Source organism: Pogona vitticeps, chromosome 4 (genome assembly GCF_051106095.1).
Source record: "Pogona vitticeps strain Pit_001003342236 chromosome 4, PviZW2.1, whole genome shotgun sequence".
Lineage (NCBI taxonomy): Eukaryota > Metazoa > Chordata > Lepidosauria > Squamata > Agamidae > Pogona > Pogona vitticeps.
Window position 1 is genome coordinate 2,415,971 of NC_135786.1, and position 24,655 is coordinate 2,440,625.

At 45.6% G+C, this 24,655-nt stretch overlaps 1 protein-coding gene and 1 non-coding gene across 2 annotated transcripts in view; one reads left to right on the top strand and one right to left on the bottom strand.

Moving 5' to 3' along the window:
• The window catches only part of LOC144588812 (uncharacterized), an 856,730-nt gene that overhangs the window by 52,598 nt on the left and 779,477 nt on the right, over positions 1-24,655 (top strand). The gene's annotated exons all lie outside the window — the stretch shown is intronic.
• On the bottom strand, positions 353-2,093 carry LOC140706436 (uncharacterized). The gene is made up of 4 exons (XR_013544434.1): positions 2,043-2,093; positions 848-868; positions 554-700; positions 353-420 (listed from the first exon to the last, which is right to left on the bottom strand). It is a non-coding gene; the product is annotated as an uncharacterized LOC140706436 (transcript).

The following is a 24,655-nucleotide window of genomic DNA, read 5'->3' on the forward strand; positions in this document are numbered from 1 at the left end:
AAATACACACCCCCTGTATTTTGCCCTGGCTTCTATAGTTGCCCCCACCAGTGGGGTGTTTTGAACTTGCTGGGACAAAAGAAAATGGTATCCCTCCTAAACAGCAGCCGTCTTCTCTCCCCTGTTTCTTACCGGGTCTTCCAGCACTGCTCTCAAGGTGCATAGGCAGAACTTTGCATGCAGAGCCCGTGAGCCGCCCCACCTGGTAAGGTTCCCTAAGCAGCAGGCATCAAAATGCATCTTCCCTTGTCCTGAATTGAAGTCCCACACTAAGGAGGCATCTGAGGGCAGATTCTAGGCTAGTCTCTCGTCCAAACCGGATCCCCAAAGAGGATAACTGTGGATCCCTTACCCGGAGATGGACACTGCAACCGTCAATTTGTTATCAGTCAAAGAAATCCTGGCAGCCAAAGTAAGGGTCTGGAAACACACATGCGAGAAAGCCAGAACCGTCACTAGGGAGCAAAATTTGGTAGGACGGAAAGGCTTCCCCCATCCCAACGATACAGCAGAACCCAGAAGTCGTGAGAAGATTTCCCTCACTGGTACTTACGCTTCTCACGATGAGGACCGAATAGTCAGGTCCAGCTTCATTCTTGAGGAAAAACTCAATTCTGACACTGGCAGAGATGATGACACTATCAATTCTGATAGCAAACACTGGGTCCACATCGAGGGTCAGTCTGATGAACAGGACACTCTGGGGGGCGGGGAGGGGAAGAGAGAGAGAGATGTGATCAGGAAATGCTCCTGCTTCAGGGAAAGGGGGGGCTGCAAAATGTCTAAAACCCTCCCAGTCCCTTCAGGAGATTAGTCAGGAGTGAGGTCTCCAATTAACGTCACCTACCACGGAAATGATTCCAGAATTCTGAAAAGAAAAGAAAAAAGCGGAGGGGTTATGGATTTTTCAGCATTGCAATTTCTCAGCTTTAAATATCCATGGCAATCAAAGATTTGGCTGTACTGAACGTTCAAAGGATAATTTTTTTCCTACAGGAGATGGTGGGGGTTCCTCCCAAAGCAACACCTCGCCTTGGTGGCAAATGTTTCGCCCCTGGTCTTGCTGGTCCCTCACCACCATCCATCTAAAAATGACTGCTAAGATGGGGGGGGGGTAAATTTTTCGGGAAGCCAACCCACCCACCTCCCGGCTTCCTTCCTTTCCTCACAGTTCTCATTAGAAAAGTTGGGGCAAAGTGTCATGGGAGGCTCCTGGGTTCACACACAACAGGCAGAAATTCAACAGGGAATGTGCTTCTATGGGACTGACATATCACCACGGGAGGGACTGTGTCCCCAAATTCTGCCAGCTCTGAAAAGCACAGGGCGCCTCCCCCAAGAGAAGATGCTGAGATGCTTCCACAGCCCACTGCTTTGACCTGTGGCTAAGCTTCTTGGAAACAAGCATTCGGAGGGCAAACTCACTTCCTTGATTCCTTTTTTTAAATTTCTTTCCGCCTCCCATCCCTGCACAAAAAATATCCCATTTTTCAGAAGGCTAAATATTCGTTTGGTCCAATTCACACAGCCATGTAAGCGGGTCCCTCACCCCTCACTGAGGTCAGTTTAAGGTCCATAATGATTTGAATCTAGCATTCATGCTATTCGGGTGAACTGTTACTCTTGAGGCGAATGGTTTTCCGACTGCTTATAGTCATAAGGTGCAACCTGAAGAACGCATTGGTTGCATCTCCACCTACTCAGAGGGCTTTCGAAACCCACCGGGTGCCCAAGTACAGGAATTTCAGAGCACACCCCACCTGCCTGGAGGAGATGGCGGAGGTGGGGGGAACACCTTCGCTGTTGGAGTGCAAACCTCTGAAAACTGGGATGCAACCAAAGGATCGCTTTCTTTGGCCATGCAGTGGAGTGGCTTTGCCTGTCTGGCAGCCTCCTCTTCTCCTCCTGACCTTGGCTTGCAGGTAGCCTCACTTGAGTCTCAGTTTGAACCAGGCCTCACAGAAGGAGGCTTTTGCAATACAGTAGTTCTGCCAGCAAGGAGCGGGACGCCTGCCAAGCTAGGTTTGTTACAAGTCACTCACCTGGGATGGGACCAGAGCCAAAATGGCACTCCTCAGTTCATTGGCCCCGAGGTACTGTTTTCGAGGGAGGGAGGGAGGGAGGGAGGGGGACAGAAAGAACGAAGGGAAGGAAGGAAGGAAGGAAGGAAGGAAGGAAGGAAGAACGAAAGAAAGAACGAAAGAAAGAAAGAAAGAAAGAAAGAAAGAAAGAAAGAAAGAAAGAAAGAAAGAAAGAAAGAAAGAAAGAAAGAAAGAAAGAAAGAAAGAAAGAAAGAAAGAAAGAAAGAAAGAAAGAAAGAAAGAAAGAAAGAAAGAAAGAAAGAAAGAAAGAAAGAAAGAAAGAATCATTAAACTCCATGGACCTGGACAATCTCTTTCATATAAAGTCTGAATATTTTTAAGTGCATAACAATCATGACTGAGACCCTGAATGTCATTTTAAGACAGCTTTTAACATTTTAGCTGTTTTTAATTATTCAATTGTTTTTAATCCATTTTATCGTTTATTTGGTTTTTTTACTCCTTTTAATGCTGTGATCTGCCTTAGGTCCCCTTCATGGGAGAAAAAAGGCAGCCTATCAATAATCTAATAAACAAAATGTGTTATAGTAAAGTACCCATGTGGTGGAATGCAGTCCTGGGAAAACTGCATGTCTCTTTCCTTCCGTATAAAACACACCGTCCCGCCGCGTCCCGCTCCCCAAAGCTGGCCACCCCTTTCCCTCAGCTGTCTGGCTCGCCTGCCCATCTTATGCAATGCTGGTACTACTCACCGCATCTGGAGTGCAGCTGAGCTCCTGAGGCTGCCTGCTGACTAAGACCGACAGGACAATGTCCAAGAACTTCGGATGGAGGCACTGGCATTGCTTGTAGTTCTGCAGGGAAGGCACAGTGACAGGCAGAGCGGTCTCTGGGATGGAGATAATGCCCTTTCCTGGCACCTCGATATCAGACTGAAAAGAAAGAGGAAACCAACACAGTTATACCCTCACGGAGCAAGAGACCCAGAGACCCCGGGCGCGTCTAAGGTTTTGGAAATACAGCTGTAAACTGGGAAGGACCTGTGCTCATTCATGATGGTTCCAATAGAACAGCCCCCCCCCAAATAAGGAGAGCCCAAAATGCCAGCAATTGGCCCATTAAAAAAAAAAACAAAAATACCAGGTCTTTTGCAAAGCTAATGGCTCTTAATTGACCAAATGGCCCTCACATGATATGCATGACTTGCTGGGAAAATCCATTTCTGTCCCAGCAGCTACGAGGACCTCAGCTGAGCTCAGAGGAAATAGGCCAACCTGGTGGGAGGATGGGGGAGATGTCTTTATCACTGCTGATCAGAAGGGTCTGGGGCTTTGACCCTCTGAGCCCTCGCTCCATTACATCGCTGCTAGTGTGAATAGAACAGGTGAGGGCGAACAGAGTTGAGCAAATTCTTTGTTGGACTACCAGGTTGGCTGGGGAATGCTAAGAGCTATCGTCCATTTCCAAGCTTTGGATAAATCTAGAGAAGTACATCATCATCATCATCATCATCATCATCACCACCACCATGATGATGATGATGATGATGGTGATGATGATGATGATGCATTCCTCCCAACAAGGGACCCAAAGTAGCTCATAGCACTGAAGTACACGAGGGTTTGGTCTTCTTCTACTTACAAATATATCAATTCCAGCTTGCTGGTTGGTTATAGAGGGCAAGCTGGCCAGCTGGTAATTGAGATTTCCTTGTCCGCTCAAAGGAAGAACCACTACAAGGAAAGAGAAGGAATGACAACCATATGAAGAAAAATCCCACCCTATCCTTTCTTAACCCACCCGGTCAGTTTCAACACCATCTTCTTGGGCCACAGATCACATGTGCTTTTGACCCTCCTCAATGTATGGTCATCTATTTCTACAGGGCTTCCTGGGCTGGTGACTGCCCTGGATTTCTTTCTTTCTTAAACCCTTTGTCCAGGATCTATTTGATTTATTGTTTGTGGAAGAGCCATGGCGTGAGATGTTTCTTCTGTTCCCCACTATGGCTGCCATGTACCCGTAATGGGCTGGTAGGTTGGGTGTGAAAAAGACATCCTAGATTATGAAGAAAACTGCCTGGAGGAATTTAGCAGCATGGTAGCCATCTATAAACAGCTTTGCTTCCCACAGAGATGTCATGTTTTGGTGCTTTTTCTGTTTAAGAGTGTTAAAACAATTATAGGGGTTATAGAAAATGCCCTAAAAACTGCGTGAAAAGTATAGTACTTTTAAACTTGCAGCATGAAAATGCTGTTTAGTACAAGTGTTTTCAAAGCAATGACCCAATCTAGCGAACAGGGGCATTGAAATAATAACATGTCTTTCACAATCTCCTTTTCCATTTTGTTACCCATTCTATACAAAAGAGATATGAAAATAGTAAACACTGACATCTCAAGAGTAATTGATGCAGCTACAGGCAATTGGCTGCTTGAAAGCTGAGGTACGTGACGTTAGATTGTTTTTCTTCCCCTTATAGGCAGAAGTGGTGCTATCAGGCAGAGAAAGTAAACAAGCAGTGCCTACAGGCAGGGTTGGCTGCTGCTTCCTAGCAAGTCAGGTAAACAAAGATTAGAATATAAACAGTCATTGTTTCTCACACTCCCATCAGAAGAAGAAGCAGCTGCAAAGAACATCTTATCCAAAGAGAAAGTTAAGCAGCTCCAGAGAGTAATTAATGGATTTCACTTAGACTGAAAAAATTAAAATGGATAAGCTTTGTTTAGAAATGTTTTTCTGTATGTCTAAACATGCTTAGAGCCAGGTAATGTTTTTTAAACTTTATATACTATTACAGTTTAAAATGTCAATATTTTAAGAGATATGTTTTCTGTCTTCTGATTTTTTTAATGTGCTTTATTACTGTATTAGGTTATAAGCTGTAACATTTTTAGAATGTTTGAAACATTCTCATTGTTCTGTTTTCTCTCAAAAGTGTCTTTACTCTTAGAAGATATTATGTTCCTATATTTTAGATTTAAAGTGTCTTTACTCTTAGAAGATATTATGTTCCTATATTTTAGATTTAAGTGCCTGCCTACAACTTAAGTTCTATTTTCATATATACAGTATTTTAAGTGATGTGCCTACAGTTTCTCATAACTGAAAGGATGATTTCTATAGGATGAAATGACACTCCAGTGACTTCTCAAAAGTGACATGTTTTAATACAATTGGATTTCATGCTATGCTTATGGAACTTAGAACCCATGTAGAAATCAAATTTGTAAAAAATGCAAGCTTTGGAGTTGCCTGAGCTTACTGCAGCAAAGAAAATATTTCTACAGTGGTGCCTTGCATAGCGATCGCTCCGTATAGCAACGAAATCGCTTAGTGATGCTGTTTTTGCGATCGCAAAGGCGATCGCTTTGCGATGTTTCCTATGGGGAAATTTCGCTTTGCGATGATCGCAGGGAAGTGATCATCGCAAATCCCCCTTTTCGGCCAGCTGATCGGTGGTTTCAAAATGGCCGCCGGGTAAACAAAATGGCCGCCCGCTGTTTTCTGGCATGGATTCCTCACTTTAGAGGCACCGAAAATGGTGGCGCTATGGAGGATTTTCGCTTAAAGGTGAGTTTTAAGCCCATAGGAACGCATTAATCGCATTTTAATGTGTTTCTATGGGCTTTTTGTTTTCGCTCAGCGATGTTACCGCTTAGCAGCAATTTTTTCTGCACGAATTAACATCGCTAAGTGAGGCACCACTGTACTTAAAATACCCAGATGAATTTTGAAATGCTTATCAATGATTGTCTGGGTTTATTCTGGAATTAACCCTTTCCTGGGATAAAGTCAGCTATGATGAGCCTAGAATACTTTTGTCAGCTATAAACAAAGTATCAGCTTCTGTGATTTACACTATAGGTCTGTCTTTGAGTTGGCTTGTAAATGAAATGTACAAAGCGCGACCCAAGCAGGATCTGACAGAGACCTTCAAAGTGATGTACAATTCCACCAAATCAAATTATCCAAGTGATGAAAAAACTCCCAACTCTCTAAAATCCTAACAGATGAAAACAGCAAAAACAGCACTTCAGTTTTAAAACAAATGAAAACAATTTAAAACAGCAAAGATTGGGGAGTAAGGGACAATGTTTGCATCATGTCTAAAACTCACAAGGGACATGGCCAACATGACCCTTCCCTCCAGGGAGGGAGGGAGGGAGGAAACTCCGCAATAGCGGTGCTGGCCAGCAAAAGGTCCCATCTCATGGACCCACTAATTTACACTTTCTTGAAGTTTGGGTCTTTCACAAACTTGAAATCGTTCTGCCTTGAAAGTTATCTTAAAAACTAAATTTTGACAGTTGCTAAATGTTATTTGTTGCATCTAAATAACCAAGGTGTTAACTGTTGCAACTAAAAGTCTCTTTTAACCACTAGTTACATTGCTTGTTACTCTAAAATCACGAGTCTGGATTGGAAGTCCAGCAGCAGCTTGGAAGTCACGGTATCTTTTGGAAAGATGTGCCCCCTCCAACTTCTGGAAAGGCGATGCGTTAAGATAATGAGCCTTCTCATCATCAGTTACTTCCAAGGTCTGCAAACGAGAAAGTGCAGAAGGAAGAAACTCACCATTGAGAGTGGCCAAAAAGGTGGCTCTCACGATGCCAAAGACAGTTTGCAGGATGGGACATATCTGCAGGGTGAAAAATGAGGAAAAGACTGTGCAAGACTACAAACCACACATACATACATACACAGAGAGCATGTTGGGTTATATTGGGTTTTTCACCCTCTTTGGTTAAAAGCAAGCAGAACTGCAGCCATGTCATCACAATCCGAACTCAGATGTATTCAATATATTCTCGAAGGCTTTCACGGCCAGGATCTGATGGTTGTTGTGGGTTTTCTTAAGATTTTTCCTCCTAATATTTCACCAAGTCTCTGTGGACAGCATCTTCAGAGGACAGCACTCAGATCTCTATCTGTGCTCTGGTGCAGTTTGTTGGATAGTATTCAGATGTATTCCTTTTGGGGGTTTTTGGACTACAATTCCCAGAATGCATAGAGTTTTGGAACCATCATCCAAAAAGGCAACATTTCTTTGCTATGTTTATGACATTTCTGATCCAGATGTAGGTCTTGGCTAGATGGCCAAAGTGAAGCAGGCAGGATCAGATTAAAGTCAAGCAGAAGTGTATGGTGCGATTCATTCATCCATGCGCAAGGATCAAGTGGCTTTGGATCAAGAAACCACACTGCAGCTCAAGCGACTCCATTGAGCACCGACCAAGGTTTTTCAGTTTAAAAGGAAGTACAGTGGTGCCCCGCATAGCGACGTTAATCCGTTCCAGATTAATCATTGCTATCCGGAAACATCGCAATGTGGGAGGGAAAACCCCATAGAAACACATTAAACTTTGTTTAATGCGTTCCTATTGGGCGAAAACTCACCGTTATGCGAAGATCCTCCATAGCGCCGCCATTTTTCTCACCTCGGTAAGAAAGGGCAGCGCGCGAAAATGGTTGCGGCAGCCATTTTGGAACCACCGATCAGCTGTGTGAAAATGGGGCCTTTGGGAGGACCGCGGGGGAGCCCTCCCCCGTGGTCCTCCCAAAGCACCCATTTTCACACAGCCAGCCGGCGGGCGCTTCGGAGCGGCCGTGAGGGAGGGCTCCCCCGCCATCGTTCCGAAGCGCCGGCCGGCCAAAGTGCTTCCGAACAACAGTGGGGGAGCCCTCCCCCACGGCCGCTCTGAAGCGCCCGCCGGGGGCCTATGGGGAAAAATCACAAAGCGATTTTTCCCCATAGGGAACATCGCAAAAAACGAATCGCTACGCGGATTTGTCATTAAACGGGGCGCTCGTTATGTGAAGCACCACTGTATTATTTCTTATGAAAGGGAAGGATTTCTCAAGATCCCTAAGGCTGTTTCTTTGGAGAAACCACTTCATTAGAGACTTCCTCTGGGCTATCCTTTGGAGGGCAGGGCATTTCTTATTTAATTGTTGCCAATATTATTCTCAGCAATTTTTTGAAAAGTTTTGGGTTTTTTTAAAAACTGCAATCAAAGCATTGCCAATTCCCTGTTTCTCAGTGAGGTGCTCCCTTCTAAAGAGGATTTAAAGAGAAAACTTTCCATTTCTTAAAATAGTGAAGCAGCTTTATGGGAAGCTTTCCCTTTAAATCTTCCCTGCCTTTGGAAGGAACTGTCCCATTGCTCAATGACACAGCAAATCAACCATGCTGTGTAGTTTGGAAAAAAACTTTCAAAGCATAGGGACAATTAAAAAGAAAGAGCCTGCCCTCTAAAGGGAAGTCCACAGGTAGTTTCAGTAAGGCAAAAGGATAGCCAGCCTGCTGCTTTTGGTTGGATCCCAGTCATCAAACACACTGGAATCAAATCAAAACAGAGTGATTTCACCCATGCCTAAAAACAGTGGCCTGTTTCCACCTCTGCACTGTTCCCATTAATAAATGGTGGCAGAGGGTGTGAAAAATGTACAGCACAGACCTCCCGCATCAGTTAGCTCCAGGCAGAGGGGAAGAGGAACCCAAGTGGCACACACCAGGAACAGCTGCATGCAAGAAAGAGCCATTGCCCTCATGAATCCTGAAATGCTATTGTGGGATTTTAAAATAAAACAATAGGCGCCCAAAGAGCACAGCCACAGACTTGCTGGAGGATCCCACAGGTCTTCTGGTCCAGTCCCCAGTTCCCTAAAAGGGTGAGCCTGATGTTCCCAGGAAGCCGGAAAACAGAGTAGGTAAAGCCTGTCTCTCTTTTCTGACTCCTGTTCTTCAGCAAAGGATATTGGGTGAGCCAGAGGCACCCTCCAGCTGTCGTGAGGTGCTAGTCCCCCCCCCCCTTCTATTCAGCACTATGTCCAGTTCTGGACTTCTGCTTTGATTTGGATTTTTGCCTTCAATGGCCTTAGAGGCCCCTTCCAGCTCTATTCTTCTATGATTCTATGCACTGGCATCCTCCACTCCGTTGGTATAAGATCAGGATAAGACAGAGGCAACACCCTTGTGATCTCACCTGCCTGTCGGGCAGTCCTTTCCCTCCCTTCAGCCCCCTCTTAATCAGTCAGTCATTCATTACTTAAATTTTATACCTCTCTCCATTAGTGCCAATGCACGACTCTGGGCAGTTTATAATAACAAACAAACAAATATATAGATAAAACTATTTAAAACCAAAATAGCAACTAATCAAAATAACCAGATGGCCCTAAAACTAAAGAACAACAAAATGGAGGACCAACAGCGGTCAGCCAGGGTCAGTGTGGAAAGCCAGATCTTCAATGGCCTCATAAATGTCCATGGAGGGGCCGGGGGGGGGGCATCAGGCGAAGTTCCTCCAGAGCTATGCTTTGTTTATCAGTCATGGTCTTCCCTCCCTTGGGGCCAAATAGGGCTAAGCTGGTTTTAGAAATGCTGTGTCTGGTGGGCCAGTTTCATTTTTATCCATCTCAGAACAAACCGAAGTTGCTCACGTTGCCCCATTCAAAGGTTTTGGGCACAAAGGCATTTTTTTCTCTTTACAGGCAGATGGCCGACTGACACAGCAGCGGTTCCAGCTGTGGGCTTACCTGAGCGAGGATGCTTGAAATGAGAGATTCCCGTATTGTGGCTTGCACTGATGCTGACAGCAACCTGCAGCGTAAAAGAGGAAGCACAACACAGTCCTTCCACTGTTTCACCCATGAGCTACACAAGCTGTTCTTTGAGCAAGTTAAAAAGTCTACAGTGAAGCTTGAACTGGCTGGAAGACAGAAAGATACTCAATGAAATGCACAATCACCTTTTATACAGACAGCTTTCCAGAGGCCTGCAAGGTGCACCGACGCCCCCACATGGGACGATGAGAAGGCTGTCTTCATAATCAAGGTGTACATACACAGGAGAACCTGGGCAAATATCACCTGCCTTCTTGAGTACTTGTTTGCCTTCATGCACTTTGCTGTGGTTGCATGGACCGCTGCATATTGATTAACGTGCAAGTAATTCACGTGAAACAGAACAAAGCAGTCCTTCCTTTGTTTTGTCTGCTGAGCAGATGAGGCAGGGCTGAATTCATTCAGATCCATCTTTCCCCCCTTGTTTTCTGTGCTTTTTCTACCTCTCTGGGAGTCTCCTATTATTTGGAATAGGGCTTTGTTGCAGGGGCAAAGCTTAATGCTATGGCACTTCCTGTGCAGAATTCATTCCCACTTCCAAGGTTATGAGTTTGGAAGCTTTTGATCAACTCATTAATTCACTTCAAAGAAAAAGGAAGGAAGGAAGGAAAAGTGAGAAGGAAACAAAATAAGAAAGAAAGAAAGAACTAACCACTAGAGGGAGTCTCCTCTAGTGGCCAGTCCTGGTAATACAGTACAGTGGTGCCTCGCTTAATGACAATAATCCGTTCGAGGAAAATCGCTGTCAAGCGAAAACATCATAAAGCAAAATTAAAAACCCAATTGAAACGCATTGAAAACCCTTCAATGCGTTCCAATGGGGTAAAAACTCACCATCCAGTGAAGATCCTCCATACGGTGGCCATTTTCGCTGCCTGTATAGCGAGGAATCTGTCCCTAGGCACAGCGGGGAGCCATTTTAAGCACCCGGCGGCCATTTTGAAAACCTGACGATCAGCTGTTTTTGATTGTCATAAAGCGAAAATCTGTTCCCGAAGCAGGGAACCGATCATCGCTAAGCGAAATTCCCCCATTTAGACCATTGTTTTGCAATCGCAATTGCGATAGCAGAAAGATCATCGTAAAGCAGATTCGTCGTAATGTGGGGCACTCATTAAGCGAGGCACCACTGTATATGATGAAAATCCTTTTTTCTGCCTTTTTTCCTTTTACCATTTACCTTTGTGTTCACTATTATCTGCAGTTTTCAGCATCCACGGAGGGCTTGAAACCAATCCCCATGGATACGGTGCTCCTACTGTATATGGGTGCTGTCTAGGTGTATAACAGCACAGCTCCCAACATCCACAGCCAGGAGATGCTGGGGTTATTCTCTGGTGCATCTGAAGGCCGCCAGGCTGTGGAAGACTGCTCAAAGGTATGTTCTTAGTTTCACCAGGAGGGCAGTTGGGGACCACAGATCAGACCAATGGCTCCTTCATGCAGAGGGGATGAAGTGACCAGGGACATGGTGCAAGAATTTTCTCCAGCTGTGAGGAATTCTGTGGTTCTTCTGCAGGCAACTCAGCAAGACCCCCTGGACTCACTGAGACAGACCGTTCAACTCACCCGTTGAAAATGCTGATTTGAACGGCGCCAAACGTACAGTGGCATTCACGAACGGCAAGATCTAAGGAGCCAGCCGCCTGGAAGTTTTCAAAGCCATATTGGATACGGAAGGTTTTCTCCACTGAGATTCTGACCAAGTTGAAAGCACTAAAGAAACTAAAGGGAAAGACACAGACAAACTCACAAAGACGTCCCTTGATCATCTCCCGCCTTTCATGTGTTCCCAAGTGAGAAATAGATATTTCTGAGTTTTTAACAAATTTCATGTCCAATGGGAAAAAAAACAAAAAGTTCACAATTTTTCAGATAGGCATGGTTCATATTCTTGGTGTCTAGACTGCATCGCCTGGAAACTACAGATGTTTGTAATACGCCCCCCCCCCCGCCCCGCCGAGAAAGAGACAGGAAAGCAGAGCGTGGGTGGGCTGGAGAGCAGTGCAAAGCAAAGTGTGTGGCTTTATATATCACCCCATGGTGCTACAGCCACTCTCTGGATGGTTTGCAACATAATTATGGAGGGTGCACATTGTTCCCCCTCCAACGAGCCGGCTACTCAAGTTACCAACCTCAGAAGGATGGAAGGTTGAGTCAACCTCAAGCCAGCGACCTGAGCCCGAGATCAAACTCAAGTTATGGGCAGAGTTTTCATTGCAGTTTAACCACATCCTTGCCATGACCTCCCGTGGTAGACAACTGGAGTTGCTTTTCTCTCGTTGGATACACTTCTCTTCCTAAAGAATCCCAAGAGCCTTTTGAAGAACAGTGTCTCACCATAATTCTGCATTTCTGAGTCCTTTACTGCAGTGGTCTCCAACCTTGGGCCTCCAGATGTTCTTGGACTACAACTCCCAGAACCCTTCACCACCACCTCTGCTGGCCAGGATTTCTGGGAGTGGAAGTCCAAGAACATCTGGAGGCCCACGGTTGGAGACCGCTGCTTTACTGCTCTTGAAGAAAAGAGGGAAGAGAAGAGGAAAAATCCTCCCTTCAGGCCAGGCCAGGCCTTCCCTCCACCCCTTGCTTCGGCTCCCACCTTGAAAGAGACAGAAAGAAAGAAAAAAAGGGGGGGTGCATATATTCGGTAGATCTTTTTCGGAGACAATGGCCAGCAGAAATGGGCTCCACTTTCAGTCCTAGGTGGAGAAGTATGTCAACCCTTAGAAGTTTAGAGAGTCGCTTTCCCTCTCAGCCGGCCTTTGCAGAGCCTCTGAAGTTCATTTCTAGGGCAGAACATTTCTCCCTGACGCAGGAGTAATTTATCAAAATCCAGAGTATCTTACACTACCATGGACTGTTTCTCTTAGACTCTGGGGATCGCAAGGTTTATATTTTAAACCTTGGAATGCTTAAGATTTCTAAGCATGCGCAGTTCCTTCTTGTAAATTCACAAGAGGTAAACCAACCCAGAGAAAGTTGTTGAGCTGCTCCAGAGGACTCTTTGTTTGGAATTCTGCCGTTTTAAATGTTTATTTATGTAAATGTATTTTAATGCTTTGTGAATCTATTGTTTAGTTGTTGTAAGATTTTTGGGCTGTTTGGCCGTGTTCTGGAGGATTTTCTTCCTAACATTTTGCCCATCTCTGTGGCCGGCATCTTCAGAGGACAGGAGTTAGAACACTGTCTGTGCTCTGGTGCAGTTTGTTTGAATAGTTAAATATTTATAGCTGTGGGATCAGCTTTTGTCCTTTTCAGGAGATTGGGTGATTACTCAACTATCCCACACACTACACCAGAACACAGAGAGAGTTCTAACTCCTGTCCTCTGAAGATGCCGGCCACAGAGACGGGCAAAATGTTGGGAAGAAAAACCTCCAGAACATGGCCAAACAGCCCGAAAAACCTACAACCACCATTGGATCGTGGCCATGAAAGCCTTCGAGAATACAAATCGTTCATTTGCATTTTATTATTTTTATTTTCTATTCTGTTGAGATGGCATTTTAACTATGCTTCTTTGTGTCTTTCTTAGACACCGCCCAGATCAGCCCTTGGCCAGATGGGTGGTATAAAAAAGGAAACAAATAAATATATATTGTATTTAATGTATTCGCGATGGTTGTTGTGGGTTTTTCAGGCCCTTTGGCCGTGTTCTGAAGGTTGTTCTTCCTAACGTTTCACCAGTCTCTGCGGCCGGCATCTTCGGAGGACTGGAGTAGGACAGAGCATGGACAGAGTTCCTTCTCCAGTTTTTTGAGCCAATCTGTTCGACTGAGATTGACCAACTTTTTTGAAAAATAAATATGGTGTTTTGCTGAAAAAAATCTTCCCAGCCGCTCCCAAAGTGGGGCAAGAGAGCTGCAGGAATTCTCACGCTACGGTACTCACAAATTTCCATTGATGTGCAGACGCACTGAGTAAGTTATGTCGCCGCCATTGATTTCAGGTAGAAGTGTGCCGTCGTGACTAAGAATCTCAACGTTCACAATGTTTAGCCTGAAAGGGGAGGATAAAAAAAGAAGGTAATGAGAAACGGAACTATGGCTTCTGTCAGGGCAAGTCACAAGCCTTTTATAATTCTTTGGAAAGGTCCACAGGCATGCGGATGCGGGCAAACCCATGGATCTGGTCTATCTGGATTTTCAGAAGGCGTTTGACGTGGTCCCTCCTCAAAGGCTGCCAAGAAAACTCCACCATCAGGGGATAAGAGGGCAGGTCCTCTGATGGGCTGAGAACCAAGGAACAGAGAGCGAGGGTCAAGGGGCAATTTCCACAAGGGAGAGAGATGAAAAAGAGTGTGCCCCAGGAGGTGGATCAAGTGGAGAGAGGGAAGCTCTTTTCCCTCTCACACAAGACCAGAACCAGCTGAGTGTTGGGAGAGTGAGAACAGACCAAAGGAAATATTTCTTGACCCAGCATGTGGTTGGTCTGTGGAACTCCTTGCCACAGGATGTGGGGGTGGCATCTGGCCTAGAGGGCTTGAAAAGGGGATCGGACAGATTCCTGGAGGAAAAGTCCCATCGCAGGTGACAAAGTTTTATCTCCAGGCTTCGAAGGAAGGGACGTCCAAAGACCAGATGCAGGGGAAGAGGGGGATCAGGAGACAGGGATCCCGTGGTCTCAGGAGTTCCCAGAGGCATCTGGTGGGGCCACTTGTGAGATCCAGGAAGCTAGACTAGATGGGCTCTTGGTCTGATCCTGCCCAGGGCTCTTCTTATGTTCTTATGTTCATCAGGGGCAGAAGGGAACCCACAGCCATGGACATTTGTAGCCAGAGGGGGTGGGGGGACTGGACTGCTGCACAAAAGGGGTGCATGAAATGTTAAAAACTGATTTCCAGGACAGCATCAAATCTTGGTTGTTCCCTTGCTTGTGGCATCATGCTTCATAGACAGGAGTGACCTTGCAAGTCACGGGTGAAAAAAAAATCTCCATAAATCCCTCTTGCTCCCTAATTATTTGTTTATTTTTATTGATTTAAAATATTTTTACCCCGCCTTTCTCCTTAAGAAGGACGCAAGGCAGCTTGCATCGTTAAAAGACAATATTCAAAGCTAACATCAGTAAGCAGACGAGCGCTAAGGAGGATCGAACAAACGCCCCGTTGAGAAATGATAAAACCAAAGCAATAAAGGAACCATCCATTCCTTTAAATATCTGGCTCAAGACGCCAGTCCTGGAGGGGGAAGCTTGTCTGGAGAGCGAGGTCTTTTTCTTGCTTGCCGAAGGACAGCCGAGAGAGGAGAGCCATCCGACTTACCCAAAGAATGTATAGATGAAACCACCCAGTCCTCCAGCCTGGATGTTGGGAAACACCATGCTCTTCAGATGATTCGGAAGAACATCTTCCTGCAGGAGTATAGACGACACCCCTGAAAACACAAATGGGTGCTTTTAGGCCGAGTGGAAGTGACAGACGGGGAGTTCAAGCAGCCACTCAATGATCGGCCACGTCTCCAGGGAAGCCACGGATTCCACCACTTTTTCCATTGCCAATGTCCTGCATCGCTGTCCAGCTTGTTTTTGTCAAAACTCCTCATGCGCCAACATCCCTTGAGCCTTCTGACCCCACTCCTTTTACAGAACTTGACCCTAAGCCCCTCCTGAGCAGGGGAAAGCAACGGTCCATGGGCAGCCAGATTTTGCCCATGGGGGCAAGAGAACCTCCCCCTGGACTGCACCAACCCTGGTGCACTAGCGATCATCCAATTTTGTTTGGGGGGAGGGTGAGACTTTGGAGGAGTTAAAGGCCTGTGATTACTATCCCATGCAAAAAAACCCGCAACCTTCTCCTGGGGGAGCAGAAAGCCCACGTCTTTTTCCCCCGAACAAGGAGAATCTTGAGGGGCCTCCAGGAGGGCCCCAAAACAGTCTTGAGAACATCATTCAGTCGTCAGGTGGCACCTGACCTGCCCTCGCATCCTTTCCAGCCTCTCTTCCTATACCCATTATCAATATTTGCAGCGAGAGAGCTAAGCAATTGGTAGCCATCAATGGAGAGATCCATAGGGTGGCCCGGTTGGAGGGTGGGGGACACGAGCATCAGTGGGTCTAATGGATCTCCTTACCTTCGTTTAACTCGGATTCGCTGCACACGTACCGGACCCCGGCCACTTTTCCTTCTGAGGGGCTCCACAGGCCACACAAGGCAACCAGACCCAGAATCTTCCACATTTTCCCGTTCCCACACCTGCAAGGAGGGGGGGGAACTGTTTTGAGCTCAACCTATCCACAGCACACGTACCTAAAGAGAAAACCCTCTGCACCACAAGCCATAAGGCTGGCAACCATTCACCTCTCTGCTCATTCCTGCCTCTTTGGAGAGAACAGGATGACACGTCCGGGCTTCGTGCTGAGAAGACACCATTTAAACAGGAAACTTTAAGCAACCAGCCAGGAGGACAAACGCTGAAACCTCCTGTTTCTTAAGCAGGCACTCTTGGCTATGATTGCCTTTGGGTGCCATTGACGTAGCTGGCATCACAAATTGCCTGGTGGTGTGGTTGGTCTACATCTGTGCACAGTTTATTCCAAGGGAATGTGGCTTCCAGACGCCTGGGGCTGTCCCTGAACCATAGAAGGCTGCACGACCACCCCCACCCCCAATATTATTATTGTGCCTTTTTTTTTTTCATTTAAACTTCACCTTCTGTGCACCATTTGGCAATAAAGTTTTTTTAATGTGATTTTTTTAAAAAAATTAAGTGCAGAAATGCCCAGGAGTATGTGGGGAGAGCAATTAACATGGCAAAATTGCCGCCATATTCAATTCATAGGCCAAAATATTTACTGGCACTGGTTTTAGATTAAATGTGAGTGAAGAGTCTGGCCCATGGCTCAATACAGCTGGTGGGAGATGAAATTTAGAGAGACTGGGGAGAAGGACAGAGAGGAAGAAAATGGAAGTACAGAAGCTTATCCAAACTATTCTCATAATACAATAATGGTGGCAGTAAGGAAGGTGAAAAGGTTTTTCTCTCACTCATCGGTGCAGGTCTGCCTTTATTATGCTGAATTGGAAAAAGTGGACTGCACTCAGAACGGCTTATTCCAAATAAAACCCGTTGGTATATATTCTTTCAGATGCTACAAACATTATGTAATTTTGCACCACATTCTGTTCCAACCAAATGCTTTCCTCTTTCCATTGGAAAAAAACTGCGCAAAAAGAGAGACTACTATCATGTTTCATCCACGATCTTCTTTCTTATGAATATTAATATTTATTTTCCTTGACCTCCAGGAAAAATCTATTTAAGGATAAAAATTATTCTTGCAAATTTGTGAAACAAGTTTGGTCATAATAAAGGGTCTTTTAAACAAATTAACTCTCAAATGTTGTTTATGGATTATCATAGTTTGTTCCCATTTAAATTAGTCCTCACTCTATTGAACACATTCTACCACTTTTGTTCCGAAGGACAAGTTTACTAGAGTTTACCTATCCATTCTGAGGGAAATCAACCCTGAGTGCTCCCTGGAAGGACTGATCCTGAAGCTAAGGCTCCAATACTTTGGCCATCTGATGAGAAGACTCCCTGGAAAAGACCCTGATGTTGGGGAAGTGTGAAGGCAAGAAGAGAAGGGGACGATAGGGGACGAGATGGTTGGACAGGGTCATCGAAGCGACCAACATGAATTTGACCCAACTCCGGGGGGCAGTGGAAGACAGGAGGGACTGGCGTGCTCTGGTCCATGGGGTCACGAAGACCCAGACACGACTAAACGACTAAGCAACAACAACAACCAAAGACAGAATAGTCCCAGATGAATTACCTCTAGTTACTTCCTTAATCGGTGCAATGGTGGTCCTTCACGACGGATGATGATCTCTGTCGTCTCTTCCTCTGGGATGCCAGCTTGGAGCGGACCATTTTTGTAGACCTAAACCCAGCAAAGAATGAGATAAACATTGTGCAAGTCTGTGACCTTTCTTGGGATTTATGAAGTAGGAAGACGGACTTGTTTTAGGAGTCCAACAAGATAACTGTCAAGACTTGGACTCATTCTTGACCAACGGGTTGTTTTGTGGGATTCCAGATTAACTTGAAGCTGGAGAATCACTTCCTCCTTTGGATGACACCTTGACCTTATTCTCCATCTCAAGATCTCCCTAAATATTTTGACTGGGGAGGAACAGCCTATGTCTGTTGTTGTTGTTTAGTCATTAAGTCGTGGTTGACTCTTCATGACGTCAACCACAGTATCCTCCTGGGGAGGCTCTCCAAGCTGGGAATCAGTGGCCTGGTGCTTGCCTGGCTCCAATCCTCCTTGGAGGACTGTCCTCAGGGAGTGTGTTTCAGCCCCATGGAGTCTCAATTGTGGGGTTCCGCAAGGCTCGATTATCTCCCCAATGCTGTTTAATGTCTACATGAGGCCGCTGGGTGGGGTCATCAGGGGGTGTGGGGCTTCGTGCCATCAGTACGCTGATGACACGCAGCTCTACATCTCCTTTTTTCCAACTACAGTGGATGCCGTTCCATCCCTTGAGTGCTGCCAGGAGGCTGTACTACAATAGATGCAGGAAAATGGGCTGAGGTTGAACCCAGGCAAGACGGAGGTCCTGAGGGTGGGTGGCCCCACCATCGGTGGTTTGGGAAACTCCCTCTCATTTGTGGGGGGTGACTCTCACCGCGAAGATTGAGGTTTGCAGCTTTGGGGTCCATCTGGATTTGGCACTCACCATGGAAACCCTGGTGGCGTCAGTGGTCCGCTCCGATTATTTCCATCTGTGGCGGATTGCTCAGCTGCATCTCTATTTTGATGGCGGGGCCCTCACCACTCTGGTCCATGCGCTTGTAATCTCGATATTAGACTACTGTAATGCGCTCTATGTGGGGCTACCTTTGAGATGGATGCAGAAGCTTCAAATGGTGCAGAATGCAGCAGCCAGACTTCTCAGTGGGACGAGAAAATATCAGCATATTTCCCCCACTCTGGCTGCCTTGCATTGGCTGCCCGTTCATTTCCGCATTGATTTCAAGGTGTTAAAGATGACATATGAATCCCTAAACGGTTTAGGACCTCGATATCTAGAGGAATGCCTCCTCCCACCTGGATTTACCCAAGCCACTCATTCTATTCAGGAAGGGTGGCCAAGGGGCCTAACGCCGAGGGAGGCCTGGAGAGAAGGAACAAGAAACCGGGCCTTCTCGGCAGTGGCCCCTCGCCTCTGGAACAATCTGCCCCCAGAGATATGCCTGGCTCCCTCGCTGGGTGTTTTTAAGAGCAGACTTAAGACCTGGCTCTTTCGGCAGGCTTTCCCTCCTGTCATCAGTTGAATTTTTTTTTCCCATCTTGAACTATATTGCTATTGTTGTTTTTTATTTTATTATATTGTTTTTATTCCATTTTTTATTGTTAGCCGCCCAGAGTAGACTTCGGTCTAGATGGGCAGGACAGTAAATAAATAAATAAATAAATAAATAAATAAATAAATAAATAAATAAATAAATAAATAAATAAATAAATAAATAAATAAATAAATAAATAATGTATTTGTAGTGCCTTGGAAAAAACCTTGATGTTAGGAAGGTGTAATGGCAAGAGGAGAAGGGGACGACCGAGGATGAGATGGCTGGACAGTGTCTGCGAAGCAACCAACATGAACCTGACACAACTCCGGGAGGCAGTAGAAGACAGGAGGGCCTGGCGTGCTCCGGTCCATGGGGTCACGAAGAGTTGGACACGACTAAACGACTAAACACACACACAGTGCCTGGTGCTGTCATCCACAGTGATTCCATGGAAGATCTCTTTTGATCAAGGCATCTACTAGATCATTGCAATTATATCCTTTTTAGCATGCAGGCTAACACCGCCTCTAGTATACCTTTTGTTGCAGCTTTTTACAACCTGGCAGGCTGCCTCTAGGAGGTGCGGCTGGGAGGGACTTTTCCGCGCTGGGGTGACTGCCCATCTATCCAGCACTAACCAATCATTCCTTCCCTGCCTCTGATTTCAAAGAGAGCCCCGCCTCTCTTCTCTGCTTCTTTTGCCTGTTGAAGTTGGAAGCCAGTTGTTCTGTTGAGGCCTGTGGCTGAAAGTCAGCCATGTTTTTGTCAGTTTCCTGTTTTATCCGTTCGATTGTAAATGAATGAAACCTTTTTAGTCTTTCTACTACTAATGTCTCAGAGTGAGTTATTGAGACTGAGTCAAGTTAATGAGAGGAAAGGGAGCGGGGACTAATCTTGGGGAACTCGAAGCTAATTCTGCTCTGCTAATTCTACTGCATTTCTGATGTACAACTAGAAGATTTTCCCAGAAGTTGAAAACTCTGCAACACTTATGTCCACCCTTCCTATAGACTGAGATGTAAGACATTACCGTATTATATCCCACCAGCGGTCTCCAATCGACTGTACTTCTTTATCTGTCCTTTTGCACCGGAACCCCCTGCCCCCAAAGTGGAAAAGCTGAACATATTTTATGAAAATTGTCCAACCATTTGCCTCACACCCTATGAAAATGTATGGACGTTCCACAGAACTCAACAAAATCTCTTTAGGAAGACATTGACCTTCCGGAATCACATTCTCTGGTTTGATAAGGTGACATGTCTGGTGGGCCAGGTTCGGGCACCTGTCTTCCTCTAGAGCAGGGGTTCCCAACCTTAGGCAAGCCAGGTGTTTGAGGACTGCAGTTCCACGAAGCCTTCACCAAAAAGCGTGCTGCTTGCTGTGCTGGCCGTGGTTTCTGCGAGTTGCAGTCCAAGAACACCTGGATGGCCCAAAGTTGGGAACCCCTGTCCTAGAGGTTCATGCATACACATGCAACTGATCATAGAATTATAGAATCATAGAAAAGTGACAGCCTTTCCTTCCTTCTGAATGAAAAGGAGACACTCGGTCATGCCATCTTGTGAGGCAGGATGCTCCTTTTTTGAACTACACGTGGCTGCCACGGAGGCCACTAAATTTTAGCTCAGTGGTGGTGAAGGGTGTCTGGATGGCTGCTAACGTGGCTGGGAAAATCCCAGAAGCAGCCGACCCTGCCTTAAAGCATCAACCTCTCTTCCTCACAACCCCCTTTCCTACTTTTATGACAAATATCTTCTGTATCTTGTCTATTTAGGCTGACTGTCTGATGGGTTGATTTACGTCCAGTAGCTTCCCTTGCTGAGGTGGATTTTGGTTTGCTTTCCTTCCATCACTTTGAAAAACCTGATCGGCCGGTTCTCAACATCTCTGTTTCCCACTCTGAGTTTTCCAGCTCTCCAAATACTGTAGGCAAAATGGCAATAGCTTTTTAGAAAGCTGAAGGGGAAGCAGGCAGACCCCCCCCCAAAGAGAATTAGCTGAAGGGGATCAGAAATAAGATGCCAAAACACTTGTCTGAACCCATTTCAGGAGTACAGCTTAAATTTCCAAAAAAAAAAAATGTCCTCATCAGCACTTAAGAGAAACCAGATTTGTAGCCTTAGAAAATACTGTTACATTTGTCCTGGAGAAATGCAGGTTTGATTTCTTTTGGGGGAAAAAGATGCCAGAGGCTTATTTGTGTTTTTAATGCTCATGTTTAATTACAAATACACAGTTCTGCCATACACGAGACACATGGCTTTATAAACTCTCAGAAAGAGTTATAGAAACTGTAAGTGCCAGTTGATGAGACAACCAAAATGGGGTGGTCTACTCTGGAGACACTTAAAGTAGGTCCCAGAACTATCTGCTGCATAGGTTTTTAGCCAAAATTCAACACTCTGGAAAGAGTACCCCTGCACCTCCTCAACTAGCTGCCACAAGGTAAGTTAGCTCAGTGGGGTTCTGATCCTGGTTTTCACCTTCCTGTGGGAGCAAAGAAAACATTCTGGTGACTGTCTTTGTGGCTCGTCAAACCACAAGTGAGACGGAAGAGCAGGTGAGAACGCAGGTGCGTATTAAGGTTCCACGTGAACCGAAGCCTATTACTTGAAGATGAAGGCCAGCAAATCAGTTTGCAAAGAAAGACAGCTCCTGATGGAACTACCAGAGCCTGTGAGCTTCCCTCCCTCTTCATTGCTGGATTGGGTCCCCGAGAACTGATTGCTCCTGACAGCGAGCTCAAGATGTCACCGGCATTGCATCAGAAACCACGGGGCTGAGAGATCAGGTGGAAAGGCTGAGCCACTCAGCGATTGGAAGTATTAAGTGCACAGTCCAGGGGAAAGAAGACGGGGCTGGGAAGACGTTTTCTAACCTTGCAAAGTTTTATACACAAAAGTCCAAAATATGAGCGACTGATATCTGCATGTTTTGTTACAGGGCCAGTTAAACAAGTAACACACCTCCTACGTGTGAGGATGGGGCAGTAGCTTAAGAAAGTGGCTTCAGATTTATTAGGTACAGGAAGACATTTGGAGCAAGCTGGCCATGGATGAAAATGCTCCACCTGAATCAGAATGGGACACCAACTTCTCCAGTTCACTCTGCAGACCCTTTAGCACTGGGGGCCCCATTATGCAGAAGGTTCTTGCCCTATAATAGAGTAGGACCACAGTACCCACAGGGAATAAGTTCTAAGCCCCCTCCCCCCCCCATGGATGCCACGAAACGTGGAAGTATTGGATGCTACACATTGCATGGTCTCTGGCTCTATTGGCCATTTCTGGTAAATACACCTAGGATTTTTATTTGGTCTTTTCGGACAGTGGATACTGGTCCTGCAGATAAGGGGCCCTGTTCTATAGCAGTTTCTGAAAAGGTAGCCCTGTCAATGTGTTTCAGCGTGTTGGGAAGAAAGAAATGAGCAGGGAGGACAAAATATCATGACACCAGACACATGAAAGACTTCCTTCCCATGGGCAACCAGCAGCTGCTTGATCCACCTTATCATTACCTCAGAAATGCACAGATACCTCTGAGTTGGTCTAGTTTCAATTCTTCACAAATCTGTCCAAAGCCATTACACATCCCTAATAAATACTGAATCTTAATGTGTGCATTGGTTATTTTGGCATTGTGCCAATGTGTGCATTGTACAGATTGGCTGCAATCCTCTAGCACAATGTGTGCCCGAGGAAGGATGATGACATCACCTATAGGAAGAGATTTTTGGAAATTAAAGAAGTTTTCTCTTATAGCTTGTCTGACTCCCAAATAATCTGTTTCATTGTGCGGAAACCCTGGGAGCCAAGGGACAAAAGGAGGAAGTCTTTACATACCATAAATCTCCTTCTGCTGGTAATATCATCCATCAGTGGCAATTTTTAGTAATGAAAGCCTTCCTATGATTCACATAACTTCCAGTTGATGAAACAGATTACTCCAGAGTTGGACAAGCCATGGGAAAGAAGAGGGAACTCTTTAATTACTGGAAATCTCCTCCTATCAGGTGTAATTTGTGAGAAGGGTTTCAGCCATTACGCATTTTAGGGCTGTTCAGCTGAGATAAAAGGCAAACAATGAGTGACAAAACAGAATAGTATAAAATTATGCATGATGTAAGCAAGATGTAGATAAGGAGAACCTTTCCCCCTTTTCCCCATACTGCTCAAAGCCAAGATGTATCAATCGTTCATCAGCCTGAGACGGGGGGGGGGGGGCATCAAGTCATGTTCTGCTGGTTGGCTCCCCATGTGTAGTTGGTGGATCACAGTGACAGCATCTTGTTATTGTTTCCTGTGCATAGAAGGGAAATCATGGGCACCACAGTGGCTATGTGATATGCTGGTCATGTGCAAAACCATCAATGGAGGGGTCTGGGCTCTGCAAAGATAATGTTGAACCCCAAAAGGTGACCCTGATCCAACTCATGGTTTAGCTTGTTGAATTGCTTTCCACGGTTTTGCCACATTCCTATCATTTCATTGTCTGAAGTCAGCCTTGAGCTCTCTAGACAAAAAGTAGGATGTTGAGTCCATTCAGATAAATGTTAAAAATGAGATAAAAGCAAATTAAAATTAAAAATAGCTAGTATTAGAAAATCAGAACCTAGAACGCCCATGTTTCAGATGAATGTGCAATGCAAAGCCTTTTAAATAAAATGTCTTTTTCTGGTACTAAAATGTATTTATTTATTTGACTTATATGCCGGCCACACTACCTAAAGGTCTCTGGGCGGCTTACAACAATTAAAATACAATTAAAATACAATAAAAAGATAAAACAATTAAAATACAATTAAAATAGATACTCTAAAATTTGCCATCAGGACCCACAGCTGATATTATTTCAATTAAAAGCCTTCTGGAACAGGAAAGTTTCGACCTGGTGCTGAAATGTCATCGGAGCCAGTGCCAGACGAATCTCACTCAGGAGGGCATTCCATAGTCTGGGGGCAACTGCTGAAAAGGCCCTTTCTCTACAAGCCCTCCCTCTTATCTCCTTAAGGGACGGCTCTTTTAAAATGCCCCCCTGGCTAGATTTTAACTGCCGGGTAGGTTCCTATGGAAGGAGGCAGTCCTTCAGGTATCCAGGGCCCAAGCTGTTTAAAGCTTTATACGTCAGAACAAGCACTTTGAATTGGGCCCGGGCAGCAACTGGTAGCAAATGTAGCTTAAACAGAATCGGCTTGATGTGTTCCCTAGCGGCCCCACCACTCACCAGCCACGCAGCTCGATTCTGGACCAGTTGCAGTTGCCGGACTGTCTTCAAAGGCAGTCCCACATAGAGCGCATTGCAGTAATCTATGCGGGATGTTACCAGTGCATGTGTAACTGTCATGAGACTCCGCTCGTCCAGGTAGGGCTGTAGCTGGTACAATTTTCACAGCTGAAGGAAGGCGCCTCTGGCCACCGAGTCCACCTGGGCTTCCAGAGTTAGACTGGGGTCCAGGAGCACCCCCAGACCCTGTCCCTTAGGGGGAGAGCAACCCCATTTAGGGCAGGAAAATGGCCCTCCAGCATGTCTGGCGAAGCACCCACTAACAGAACTTCCGTCTTGTCTGGATTGAGTTTCAATTTATTAACCCTCATCCAGTCCATTATCAGGTCCAGACACGAGTTCAGCACTGAAACTGCCTCACCTGGATTGGTGGAAAACGACATGTAGAGCTGAGTA